Source organism: Symphalangus syndactylus, chromosome 7 (assembly GCF_028878055.3).
Source record: "Symphalangus syndactylus isolate Jambi chromosome 7, NHGRI_mSymSyn1-v2.1_pri, whole genome shotgun sequence".
NCBI classification, from domain to species: Eukaryota; Metazoa; Chordata; class Mammalia; order Primates; family Hylobatidae; genus Symphalangus; species Symphalangus syndactylus.
In genome coordinates, this window is record NC_072429.2 from 109853464 (window position 1) to 109866093 (window position 12630).

Genomic DNA, 12630 nt, shown 5'->3' on the forward strand with positions numbered 1-12630 from the left:
GTGTTTGTTCCATCTTTTTGATTTATAGCAGCTAATAAAGTACAATTCCTTAAATAATATTATACAAGAGGTAATTTAGACAAAAATTCTCATAGCCATTTTAGCAATATTGAATCTATGAAAAAGCCAGTTTGATGTACTCACAGTTTACATAAAAAACCTTGAGAAGATATGGGTAATCATCTTTAAAAATAGCTCCACATTAATAATAGAAAATTTTAGAAATTATTATATAATTTTTAAATATTAAAACTTCTTTTAAGTTTTGTGTTTCTATCTTAAACCTAGAAATAGTGATGTTTTGCCTCTAATTCAGAAACAGGACTACTAAACAACTATTGAAAATAGTATATCATCTTTTTTGAGATTTACACCACCCATCTATTAGTTCTTAAAAGCTGTGATCTGAACTGAAAATGCTCTGAGTCTTTGGTGTTACGTGTCATCTGTTTGATTTCAGCTAGTCTTCAAATTATAGTCCTAAGTATCTTAGCTCTATCTAATTACATTTCAAGTACAAAAGGAGACTATTCAGTTCTCTAAGTTACAAAAAAGATTTCGAGAAATTTCTACCTAATAAAGTAACCATTACAAAGGCACAATATAAAAAGGAAAATTTTAAAGCAAAGGGATGCCAACAAAGAAATATTGACATAATAACATTTTGGTATTTTCTTTTTGAGTGTCAACTGTTGCTCAATGCAATTCTACCTAATTATGATTTTTAAGGTTACATCAAATGTTACAATCATGAAACTACTTCAGTCACTTACGTTTAACTTTTTTCCAAATGCTTTTCCACAGAGTCATTTATTATGATTATCATGTTAAAAATAAATTAACAATTTCGGTTGAATTCATACTTTTTACCTTAATCCTTACGTATATTCTTGAGGTAGTCTTTATTATTACTGTTTTACACATAACATTGAAACACAGTAATATACCTAATGTGACAGAACCAAGAATTGATCACAAATCTATCTCCATACCTGTGCCAATTGTCAGAGGAAATTAATTTACTAATAATTTTCTGGAAAATGTTTTACTTATTATTTTATGCCTTTTATGACTTTATTTCCTCCAAATTAAATGGCATTTTTTTGGCAAACTACCTTAAAGTTATTTATTTTCTTGTTTTTCCTAAAAATTAAAAAAGAAAGCAACATTGTAGATCTTTCACTACCTGATTTCAATACTTACTACAGACACAGTCTGTCTTAATTCATTGGTGTTGCTATAAAGAAATAACTGAGGCTGGGTAATTTATATTTAAAAAAATGTTTATTTGGCTCATGGTCCTGCAAGTTATACAAGAATCATTTAGCAAGCAACAATTTCTGGTAAGGAGTTCAGGAAGTTTCCACTCATTGTGGAAGGAGAAAGAGAGCAGGCATTATACGGCAAGAGAGGAAGAAAGAGGAAGGGAAAGAAAGTGCCAGTCTCTTTATAACAGTCAGTTCTCACAGGAACTGACAGAATGGAAACTCACTTGTTACCAGGAAGAAGAGAAAGGCACCAAGCCATTCATGAAGGATCCACCTTCAAACCCAAATACCTCCCACTAAGCCCCACCTGTAACATTAGCAATGAATTTTCACATGAGATTTGGAGGAGGCAAATATCCAGACTATATCACTGTATGAAAACAAAACAAAACCAAACAAAAACAAAACCAAAACAAATACAGTTCCAGGAGTTTGACACCATCCTGGGCAAAAAAAGTGAGACCCTGTCTAAAAAATATATGTGTAAAAATAAAAAAAAAAAAGAACAGACACATAAACTAAGTTGCATATAAAAAGTATAATAAAGAATTCAGAAACAGACATACACAAATAATTCAACTGTTTTATAAAAATGCAAAAAGGCAATTCAGTGGAGAAATAATAGCATATTCAAAAATGATGCTGAAATAATTAGCCCTATGCAAAATGGTGGTACTACATAGACTTTACCATTTACAAGAAATTAGCTCAAAATGGAACATAGAGCTAAAAATAAACAGTAAAACTGTAAACTTTTAGGACCTAACATAGAAGAATATCTATATACCTTGGGTGTGGTAATAAATTTGAATTACAACACCAAAAGCATAATTCATGAAAAAAAGATAAGTTAGAATTCATTAAAATTATACTTGTGCTCAAGGAGAAACACTGTAAAGAGAATGAAAAAAGTCAGAAATTGGGAGAAAATATTTGCAAAATACATATTTGATAGAGAACTTGTATCCAAAATATACAAAAATTATTTAAACTCATCAATAAAACAATAAACAAACTAAATTAAAAATGGACTATCATCTGCCCAAATGCCTCACCAAAGAAGCTTTACATATGGCAAATAAACATACAAAAGGATGCTCAACCTCTGTTGTCATTAGGGAAATGCATATTAAAATGTGAATGAAGCATCATTACATAATTATTTCAATGACCAAAATCTTGCAAACTAGCAATACCAAATGCTGACAAGAATAAAGAGCAACAGGGAATTCTCCTATGTGGTATAGCACTTTGGAAAATAATTTATCAGTTTCTTACACAGCTGAATATCATCTTACCATAAGATCCAGCAACTGTGTTCTTAAGTATTTGGCCAACTTTGAAACCATACGTGCATACAAAATCATGCACATGACTATTTATAGTGGTTTTATTTAAAATCTAACCCAAACTGAAAGCAAGCAGTGTCTCCAATAAGCCTGTCAATAAGCGAATGTGTGTACAAACACTGGTTCATTTGTACAATAGGGTATATCCAAGGATAGAAAGGAATGTGCTGTCAACCCATACAGAGATGAATCCTAAGGGTATATATGTAAATGACAGAAACTCTGAAAAGCCTATATTCTATAATACGCCATTTATATGACATTCTGGAAAAGAGAAACTACAGAGACAGTAAGAAGTCAATGGTTACTAGAGTTTGAGAAGAGGGAGTCTGAATAAATAAAACACAGAGAATGTCATGGCATTATGCAACTATTTCTTGTGATGCTGTAATAGTAGAAAATGACACTATACATTTATTAATACCAATTGAAATTCATGACAAAATAGTGAATTACAACACAAACAGTAAAACCTAACATATGAAGATTTTTTAAAAAGTTAGGAAGTTGGAACTTCCCAGGATGGAATATAAAATGTGACAAAATAATTTAACTGTTTTACAAATGTAGCAAACTACTTCACTGAAGCGTGGTATGGGAGATGTTAATCTGAGCAACTTTGATGAGTGGCATATGAAAAAATACAGGTGAAAGGAACGGTTCATAAGCACTATACTCTGTTCTATAAAGTTGTGTCTTATACGGGAATGAGTTAACAATTCTGGAGCCAATATACAAGAATGCAAAAAGTGAACAATTAAGTAAATGGATGGCAGATGGCAGAAACTGGGTTTCTTACAGTTTGAATGTTAGATTACAGATAAGCAATGAGAGGAGACTGGGATGATGTATGTGGTAATGAATTAGCTCAATAATGATACGGTGGTTTCATGCAGGAAAACATATAGATCTGTATCCAAATACAGGTTGATATACACACACATATAAATTTTTGCTTTGCCAGCTAACAGGCCTAGGAACAACCAACAACAATCAATAAACAACAATCAATAAACAAAAAAGGAAATAAAATGCAAAGTACTTGCGAAGGAACCAAAGTCATGCTACATCCGGAATTACTATGTTTACCATTAAATTTAGAAGACAAGAGAGCAATCCATCTTTACAGAGAGCAATCCATCTTTACAGCTTTAGGAAAAAAAAAAGTCAGCTTTTATATTAGATACAGGGAGTACATATGTAGGATTGTTACATGGGTATATTGGCCCCACAAGTGGTGAGCACTGTACCTAATAAGTAGTTTTTGAAACCAAGTCCCCCTCTCTCCCTTCCCTAGTAGTCTGCAGTGACTATCATTCCCATGTTTATGTTCATATGTGCTCAATAGTTAGTTTCTACTTAAATATGAGAACATAAGGTATTTCATTTTCCATTCCTGTGTTAATTCACTTCGGATGATGGCCTCCAGCTTCATCCATGTTGCTGCAAAGGACATGATTTTATGCTTTTTATGGCTGTGTAGTATTCCATGGTGTACATGTACAAATTTTTCTTTATTTAATACACCATTGATGGACACCTAATTTGATTCCGTGTCTTTACTATTGAGAATAGCATGGTGATGAACATATGAGTGCATATGTCTTTTTTGTGTAATGATCTATATTTCTTTGGCTAAATACCCAGTAATGGGATTGCTAAGTCTAATGGTAGCCCTGTTTTAATTTATTTGAGAAATTTCCAAATTGCTTTCCACAGTGGCTATACTAATTTACATTCCCACCAGCAGTGTATCAGCATTCCCTTTTCTCTGCAGCCTTGCAAGCATATGTTGTTTTTCGACCTTTTAATAATAGCTATTCTGACTGGTGTGAGATATTTCATTATGGTTTTGATTTGCATTTCTCCAGTGATTAGTGATGCTGAACATTTCATAATGTTATGTCTTATGTCTTCTTTTGAGAAGTATCTGTTTATGTCTTTTGCCCACTTTTTAATAGTGCTATTTGGTTTTCTCTTCTTAAGTTCCTTGAAGAGTCTGGATATTAGACCTTTGTCAGATGCATAGATTGCAAATATATTCTACTATTCTGTAAGGTTGTCAGTTTACTCTGTTGTCGGTTTCTTTTTCTGTGCAGAAGCTCTTTAGTTTAGTTAGGTCCTGGTTTTCAATTTTTTTTCATGATTGCTTTTAGGGACTTGATCATAATTTTTTTGCCAAGGCCAACTTTACTAAAACTTTTCCAAAAAAAAATTAAGGAGGAAGGACTCCTTTCTAATTCATTCTGTGAAGCCAGCATAAGCCCAATACCAAAATCCAGAAGAGACACAACAAATGATAAACAATTTTAGCAAGATTTCAGAATACAAAATCAATGTACAAAAGTTAGTAGCATTTCTACACACCAATAATGTCCAAGCTGAGCATCAAAAGCACAAACCCATTTACAATAGCCACAAGGAAAATGAAATAACTAGGAATGTAGCTAACCAAGGAGGTGAAAGATCTCTACAAGGAGAACTACAAAACACTGCTGAAAATATCAGAGATGACAAAAATAAATGGACAAACCTCTCATGCTCATGGATTGGAAGAATCAATATCATTAAAATGGTCATACTGTCATTTTAGCAATCTACAGATACAGTACTATCTCAATCAAGCTACCAACGTCATTTTTTACAGAATTAGAAAAGAAACAATTCTAAAATTCATATGGAAGCAACAAAGAGCCCAAATATTCAAAGGAAACCTAAGCAAAAAAGAACAAAGCTGGAGGCATCATACTATCTAACTTCAAACTATGCTGTCAGGCTACAATAATAAAACAGCATGGTACTGGTACAAAAACAGACACATAGACCAACGGAACAGAATAGAAAACTCAGAAATAGAGCCACACACCTACAACCATCTGATCTTCAACAAGGTTGACGAAAACAAGCAATGGGGAAAGGAATCCCTATTCAATAAATGGTGCTGGCATAGCTGGCTAGGCTTAATACAGAAGATTGAAACTAGACTGTCACTTTTCACCACATACAAAAATTAATTCAAGATGGATTAAATGTAAGACCTCAAACCATAAAAACCCGAGATGAAAAACTGGGAAGAATATTTTGAAAATTGTTTAAATCTAGCAATACAGCGTTGTGTGAGGCTCAGCATGTGCCTTTCATTTCCAGGACTAAGCAAATGTTCCATTTCTAATTTTTCAGGCATCAGAAAGCATATATCACTTCTTTCCACATCTCTCTGGTCAAAACCATCTTTTCCCAAATTTAGGTTTTTATATTTTTCAAATACAATGTATTACAACTTGCAGAAAAAATTAAGAAAAATATACTCACTAAAGCTCTATTAGGTGTGTATGTGTAGAATTACAAACGATGTCAAGGAATGTAACTTTTCTATGGCCATATAACCCGCATTGCACGCTTTAGTGCCAGGTAGTAATCAGTGTATATATATTTTTTGTTTTGTATGTGCAAAAAATAATGTTTATTATAATAAATTAAGTAATTGTTGGGAGAAAAGAAACATAATGAGCAAACTTCAAAAAATCATAAATAATCCATTAAAATTATTTTTATCCTATGTGTGTATAGCCAACAACCTTCATCATAGTAAAGTTAAAACAAGAAGAATCGTTCAGTAAATTAACCATAGTTATCAACCATACTTTGTCAATTTTAGTCTCACTGACTTTTTATAGTATTTGAACACATTGACTGTGCATCTACATTTTGTCAGACACTGCGTAGAGCAAGTATTTAAATAAAAAGTATATGAAACTGTCTCTTTCTTCACAGGCTCTCAGAGGTAATAAACATAATTGACAATAATTAAAATATAATATGTGAAGTAACATGTTACAAATAAGTTCAGATTTTATGAGGGCAAAGGAAATCACTATCGTGAAATCTCCCAATGAAATGCATTCGGATAGAATAGAATTCTTCTTGGCTCCTGTTCTTTATAGCAAGCTCATTCAGACAATTCTTCTGATGACATTATGGCAGAGTTTTACCAGAAAATTTGTTGTTTTATCAAATCAGGGAGTTGTATCAGTAGATATCACACTTTGGCCTATGTCTTACATGATGAATAGGGCTTCAACAAGTGGAAGCAGGTGAAAGGGCACTTAAATATAAGCAAAATAAAAGAGGCAGGAAAAATAATTGTGTGTTCATCGGCTAGCATGTGGTTTTGTCTGTGCAAAGCATAGCTTTGGTTATGGAAAGAACAGGACGTAAGGCTGTATATAGATAGAACCAGATTGTGAATGGCCTTATTTGCCGTAATAAGTTTGCTTGCCACTGTGAAGCTACTGAAGAATTTTTACAAAAATAGACACATATTGAGTAAAGAGTCAGTATAGAAAATGGAATGATTGCAAGTAGGGAAATATGCTCTTCTACCGCTATTTTAGCAGTCCATGTAAGATAATGAAGAACTAAAATGACAGTGAAAATGAATAAGAGGTCAGGATGTTGAGAAACACTGGAAATATAATGAAATATAATGAAAAGACTGGATCTGGATTAAATGTTGACTGCTGTGGAGGTAAAAGTACCTTAAAATATGGTAGAAAAAACAGGAGAACAAATACTTTCATGGTACATGATAATCAAAAGGCATTTAAGAGAAGTTAACATGAGTTGGAAGATAAGTACTAAGTTTTTAGGAACATGATTTAGAACTGCTGATCTATATATTTGAATATCCAACATAAAGTGAGTAGTTGAACCAAGTCATAAGAGTATCAGATATCATCCAGGAAAAGAGTACTTTTTTGAAAAGTAGACAAAACTTCAGGAAATACATCATTTTTGTCATAATTTGTTTCTTCTAAGAATAATTTCCTATATGTAATTCAATAAGGCTTTGCTCTTAATACTCTTAACTACTACATAATTGCTGTATGTTCACCATTTTAATTGCAATACAGAAGCTTGCAGTTTTCCAATGCATCTGTTTTCTGAAAGAGCAATCGATGAGAAATGAATTTCTTTCAGTTACCACTTAAATAAGGTTTGGGTGGTAATGTTTGCTTATATCAAAGTACATTTGCCAGCTCTTTGGCCCTTCAGTCACTAAACTTAAAAAGAAAGGGAGAATTAGACTGACACAGCCCCTTTCAAATTTAAAACAAAGCACTTATCAAAATATTGACTTTGGTTTTATATTCATCTTTACCTTTGATAATGTCATAAAAGCTCACAGATGATATTTACTTTCCTTTTAAAGAATGTAACTTACATCTACTGTTTTTCAAGTGTAAATTTTAAGAACAATTGAAATGGTTAAGCATTCGTTCTCTGGTAAGTAAGGGAAAACCTAACTTAATTATATTATAGATATAGAATTTTATTTTCTTGATATAATAAGTCTGACAATAGATGCTGCTTATGTTGGTTTCATGGTTCAACCACCTTTAAGGTCATGCCTATGATTCTTCTGTTAATATTTCTCACAAGGTTGCTGGATGGCTATTATGGCTATAGTCATCTGTTCACTTTAAAGAAAGGATGATGGAAGAACTGAGAAAGGTTGCTTCGGTAACCTTTGTCTCTTTTTATAATAATATTTTTAATTTAATTTTAATTAGCCAACTTCTGTTCACTTCTCATTGATTGGTTTCCATGCAAGTAAACGAAACTGAGAAAGTGACCTTTTGGTTTTTCAATTTGCGTGGCAGGCGAAAGCTAGTAAAAGGATTGGGAAAGATTTTGTGTAAAAATTAAGTGTCTTCAACAGCAATATGAAACATGCAAATTTTCTATTAAATCGAAACTCTAACTTGAAATTTTGTTCCAAGTAAGTTTACAAATTTTACTTATACTAAGTACATACATAAGATAAATTATATAAATATTATTATTATATATTACTAATGTTACTTTTATAGTATTCCTTCTTTAGCTTTTTAGAGATAAAAATATTTTACTTACTTTTAAACTATCACCCTCATCCTTTATGCTTATTTTTATTTCTCATGCATATTTAATCTTGAGCAGTCAACAACATAGCGATATTTCATTTGAAATATTGCATGGTACAGTGAAAAGCACATTGGGCAAGAAATCAGAAAATCCCTATGTGAATTCTCGACTGTTTGCTTACTAGATGTATAAACCTTAGCAAGTTAATAAAGCTCTCTGTAATCATTTATAATAATAGGATATTAATGTCTCTGCCTAATTCAAACTTGCTGTAAAATTAGAGATAATGCGTGTGAAACTAAGATGTATGGAGGTAAACAATGTTTGATACTGATATTTGGGGAGAAGAGAATGTCTTTAATATTTTTAAGTTATTAATAAAAATACACTGATTCTTTGGAGGACAGACTATTCTTCTATAGCAGAGTTACATTACTTTAAGGTAAAGCATCTTCCAATATTACTAGTTAGCACACACCTACTGGCACTAACAATCACAGTCGCCCAAACAGATTCAGAATGAATGTAAAAGCTGATGGTAGGAATAGTAGAAATAAAATCCCCAACATGGTCCAGAAACAACAGCACTTCCAGAGTAATCCTGTAATTTTTATGCTATTAGTATATTATGCTAACACTTGGGTTCTAAGAAAATTTAGGCTACAGAGGGTTACATTAAAATCTGACTTAGCTTACTATACATTTTGCCTAGGACTGTCACAATTTTTAGTTTATCTTATCAGAATCAAAGTAGAATGTTAAGTAAATAAAAATATTTTAACCTTGTGAATTTTAACAAAATTTTTGTTAAACTTTTTGACATTATAAAAGGACAGGATGTGCTTTTAAAACATAAGCTACTTTTAAAAGAGGATTTCCATTCTTATTGTACATTACAAACTCGTTAGACTCCGTAAACTAAAGTGCTACAAGGTTCATTTATGACAAGCTCATAATAAGAATAACATGTAATCTATGAAAGCTCAGATGGAACAATCTAAGACTTCTGTTCAACTACTGTGTCAGGAAATTTCTTCTCAAACCATTGAATTTTAGTTTAACGTATACCTTTTTGCTTTATTAATATACCTTTGAGCAAGTAAGATAATTATGTATGTAGGAGTCTTTACAACGAAGAGAAAAACAGACAATATTGCTAAGTAATAAAATATCTATGATTTAGCCAGTAAAGATTCCATTTTAAAAATAGTATTGTTCTGCTCTTTTAAAGCAAAAATCACCTTTAAATCCCTTAGGAAGACATCAAGCTGGAAATCCACATATCATCTCTCAATAAGTCCAAACATAGCAACTTTTCCTTCAACAGGTAAATGGATCAATACTTCTTTGTAACCGCACATGGTACGCAATTGGCTTACATTAGGGCTATGTTAGGTAAAAAATAAATACTGTACCTTTAAGTATCAGAACCACATTCAGGTGAAGGGAAGCTCAGAAAAGAGAGGCACCTGCTGCTGATATTTAAGTGCGTTTCTCTGAAAAGGTGAGATCTCCGAAAAGGTGAGATCACTTTTGGTCTTTTTGCTTTATGTTTTAGTGGTAGGATAAAATTGTAATCCCAATTGATCCCTTTAGAAAGTGAAGATTTATATAACAAAGAAAGGCAAATGCTTGAAAATTACCTAAGAGATGTAATGGTGCAAATGTATCAACATTGCCAGAAGACAAAATTTGAAAATAGAAGCCTATGTATTCTGGCCTGTCTTTGCATAAAATGCATCACATCGCCTGTAATCCCAGCACTTTGGGAGGCCAAGGTGGGTGGATCACGAGGTCAGGAGTTCGAGATCATCCTGGCTAACACAGTGAAACCCCCTCTCCACTAAAAAATACAAAAAATTAGCCGGGCGTGGCGGTGGCCGCCTGTAGTCCCAGCTACTCCGGAGGTTGAGGCAGGAGAATGGTGTGAACCCAGGAGGCAGAGCTTGCAGTGAGCCAAGATGGCGCCACGGCACTACAGCTTGGGCTACAGAGCGAGACTCCGTCTCAAAAAAAAAAAAAAAGGCAAAAAAATAAAGCATGACATTACTTTTTACAGCTTGTACTAGTACCACAAAGACTCTCCAATGTTTATTATGTAATAATTAGTATGCATCTATATATCACTTCATGGAAATTTACTTATTAAAATTGGATATGGCATAGATATCCAGGTAATGAACACACCTCATAAGCTCTTGGAATCACACCATAATACTTTTCCCCCCAAAAGGAGAAACTAATATAAAGTACCGGATTTTCATTCATACCGTGCCCGGAATCGGTGGGTTCTTGCTCTCACTGACTTCAAGAATGCAGCCGCCGACCCTCGCAGTGAGTGTTACAGTTCTTAAAGGCGGCGTGTCAGGAGTTTGTTCCTTCCGGTGGGCTCGTGGTCTCGCTGGCTCAGGAGTGAAGCTGCAGGCCTTCGCGGTGAGTGTTACAGCTCATAAACGCAGTGTGGACCCAAAGAGTGAGCAGTAGCAAGAGTTATTGCAAACAGTGAAAGAAGAAACCCTCCACAGCGTGGAAGGGGACCCTAGCTGTTATGGCTGCTAGCTCGGGCAGCCTGCTTTTATTCTCTTATCTGGCCCCACCCACATCCTGCTGATTGGCAGAGCCCAGTGGTCTGTTTAGACAGGGCGCTGATTGGCGCGTTTACAATCCCTGAGCTAGACACAAAGGTTCTCCACGTCCCCACCAGATTAGCTAGATACATAGTGTGGACACCAAGGTTCTCCAAGGCCCCACCAGAGTAGCTAGATACAGAGTGTCAATTGGTGCATTCACAAACCCTGAGCTAGACACAGGGTGCTGATTGGTGTGTTTACAAACCTTGAGCTAGCTACAGAGTGCCAGTTGGTGTATTTACAATCCCTGAGCTAGACATAAAGGTTCTCCACGTCCCTACCAGACTCAGAAGCCCAGCTGGCTTCACCCATTGGATCCCGCACCAGGGCTGCAGGTGGAGCTGCCTGCCAGTCCCGCGCCGTGCGCCTTTACTCCTCAGCCCTTGGGTGGTCGATGTGACTGGGCGCCGTGGAGCAGGGGGCGGCGCTCATCGGGGAGGCTCGGGCGCACAGGAGCCCACGGAGGGGGTGGGAGGCTCAGACATGGTGGGCTGCAGGTCCCGAGCCCTGCCCCACGGGAAGGCAGCTAAGGCCCGGCGAGAAATCGAGCGCAGCGCCGGTGGGCCGGCACTGCTGGGGGACCCAGTACACCCTCCGCAGCCGCTGGCCTGGGTGCTAAGCCCCTCACTGCCCCACTGCCCGGGGCCGACAGGCCCGGCCGGCCGCTCCGAGTGCGGGGCCCGCCAAGCCCACGCCCATCCGGAACTCCAGCTGGCCCGCAAGCGCCGTGCACAGCGCAGGTTCCCGCTAGTGCGCTCTCCCTCCACACCTCGCTGCAAGCTGAGGGAGCCGGCTCTGGCCTTGGCCAGCACAGAAACGGGCTCCCACAGTGCAGTGGTGGGCTGAGGGGCTCCTCAAGTGCCGCCAAAGTGGGAGCCCAGACAGAGGAGGCCCCGAGAGGGAGCGAGGGCTGTGAGGACTTGCCAGCATGCTGTCACCTCTCAATACTACAGACAGGTATGTAAAATTTACTTCAGGAACTTTGATTTTAGATGTGCAATGAGAATATTGTGCTTGTTTCCCTGGTGTCAGAGGCTGTAGCTCAAAGTAATATTAATCAATGTAACATGTATTTGAAGTCTGACTTTAACATTAATGTAATTACCTTAAATAATATATCTGGATAATTACATATTAACATATTTTCCTAAATTTTCAGGAAAATTTATACTCCTGGAAAAGGGGGCATGTAGTTATCTGTTCTAGGGGCACACATTTTCAAAATGCATAAATCCAAATGCACATTGAATCTGAAAGGCCAATGTTTTCTAAGAAAGGGCCATAGTGAATAATGGAAAAAGATGGAAAGTTCATGTAAGAGCCTCTTAAAAATTGTACTTTTTGCAATGATTCAAAGATGCCTTTTAAAAAGAGGAAAGTAAGAATACTTTTTCTTAGGGTCTCACTCTTTTTCCTAGGCTGGAGTACAGTGGTGCAATCACAGCTGACTGAAGCCTCTACTTTCCATCCTCAAAT

At 35.7% G+C, this 12630-nt stretch overlaps 1 long non-coding RNA gene across 1 annotated transcript in view; it reads right to left on the reverse strand.

The window, feature by feature from the left end:
- Positions 1-11055, reverse strand: part of LOC134737242 (uncharacterized) — an 86865-nt gene extending 75810 nt beyond the window's left edge. The window contains exon 1 of the long non-coding RNA XR_010121934.1: positions 10795-11055. This is a non-coding gene — a long non-coding RNA (uncharacterized lncRNA). The remainder of the gene's footprint in view (positions 1-10794) is intronic.
- Positions 11056-12630: the final 1575 nt, after the last annotated feature.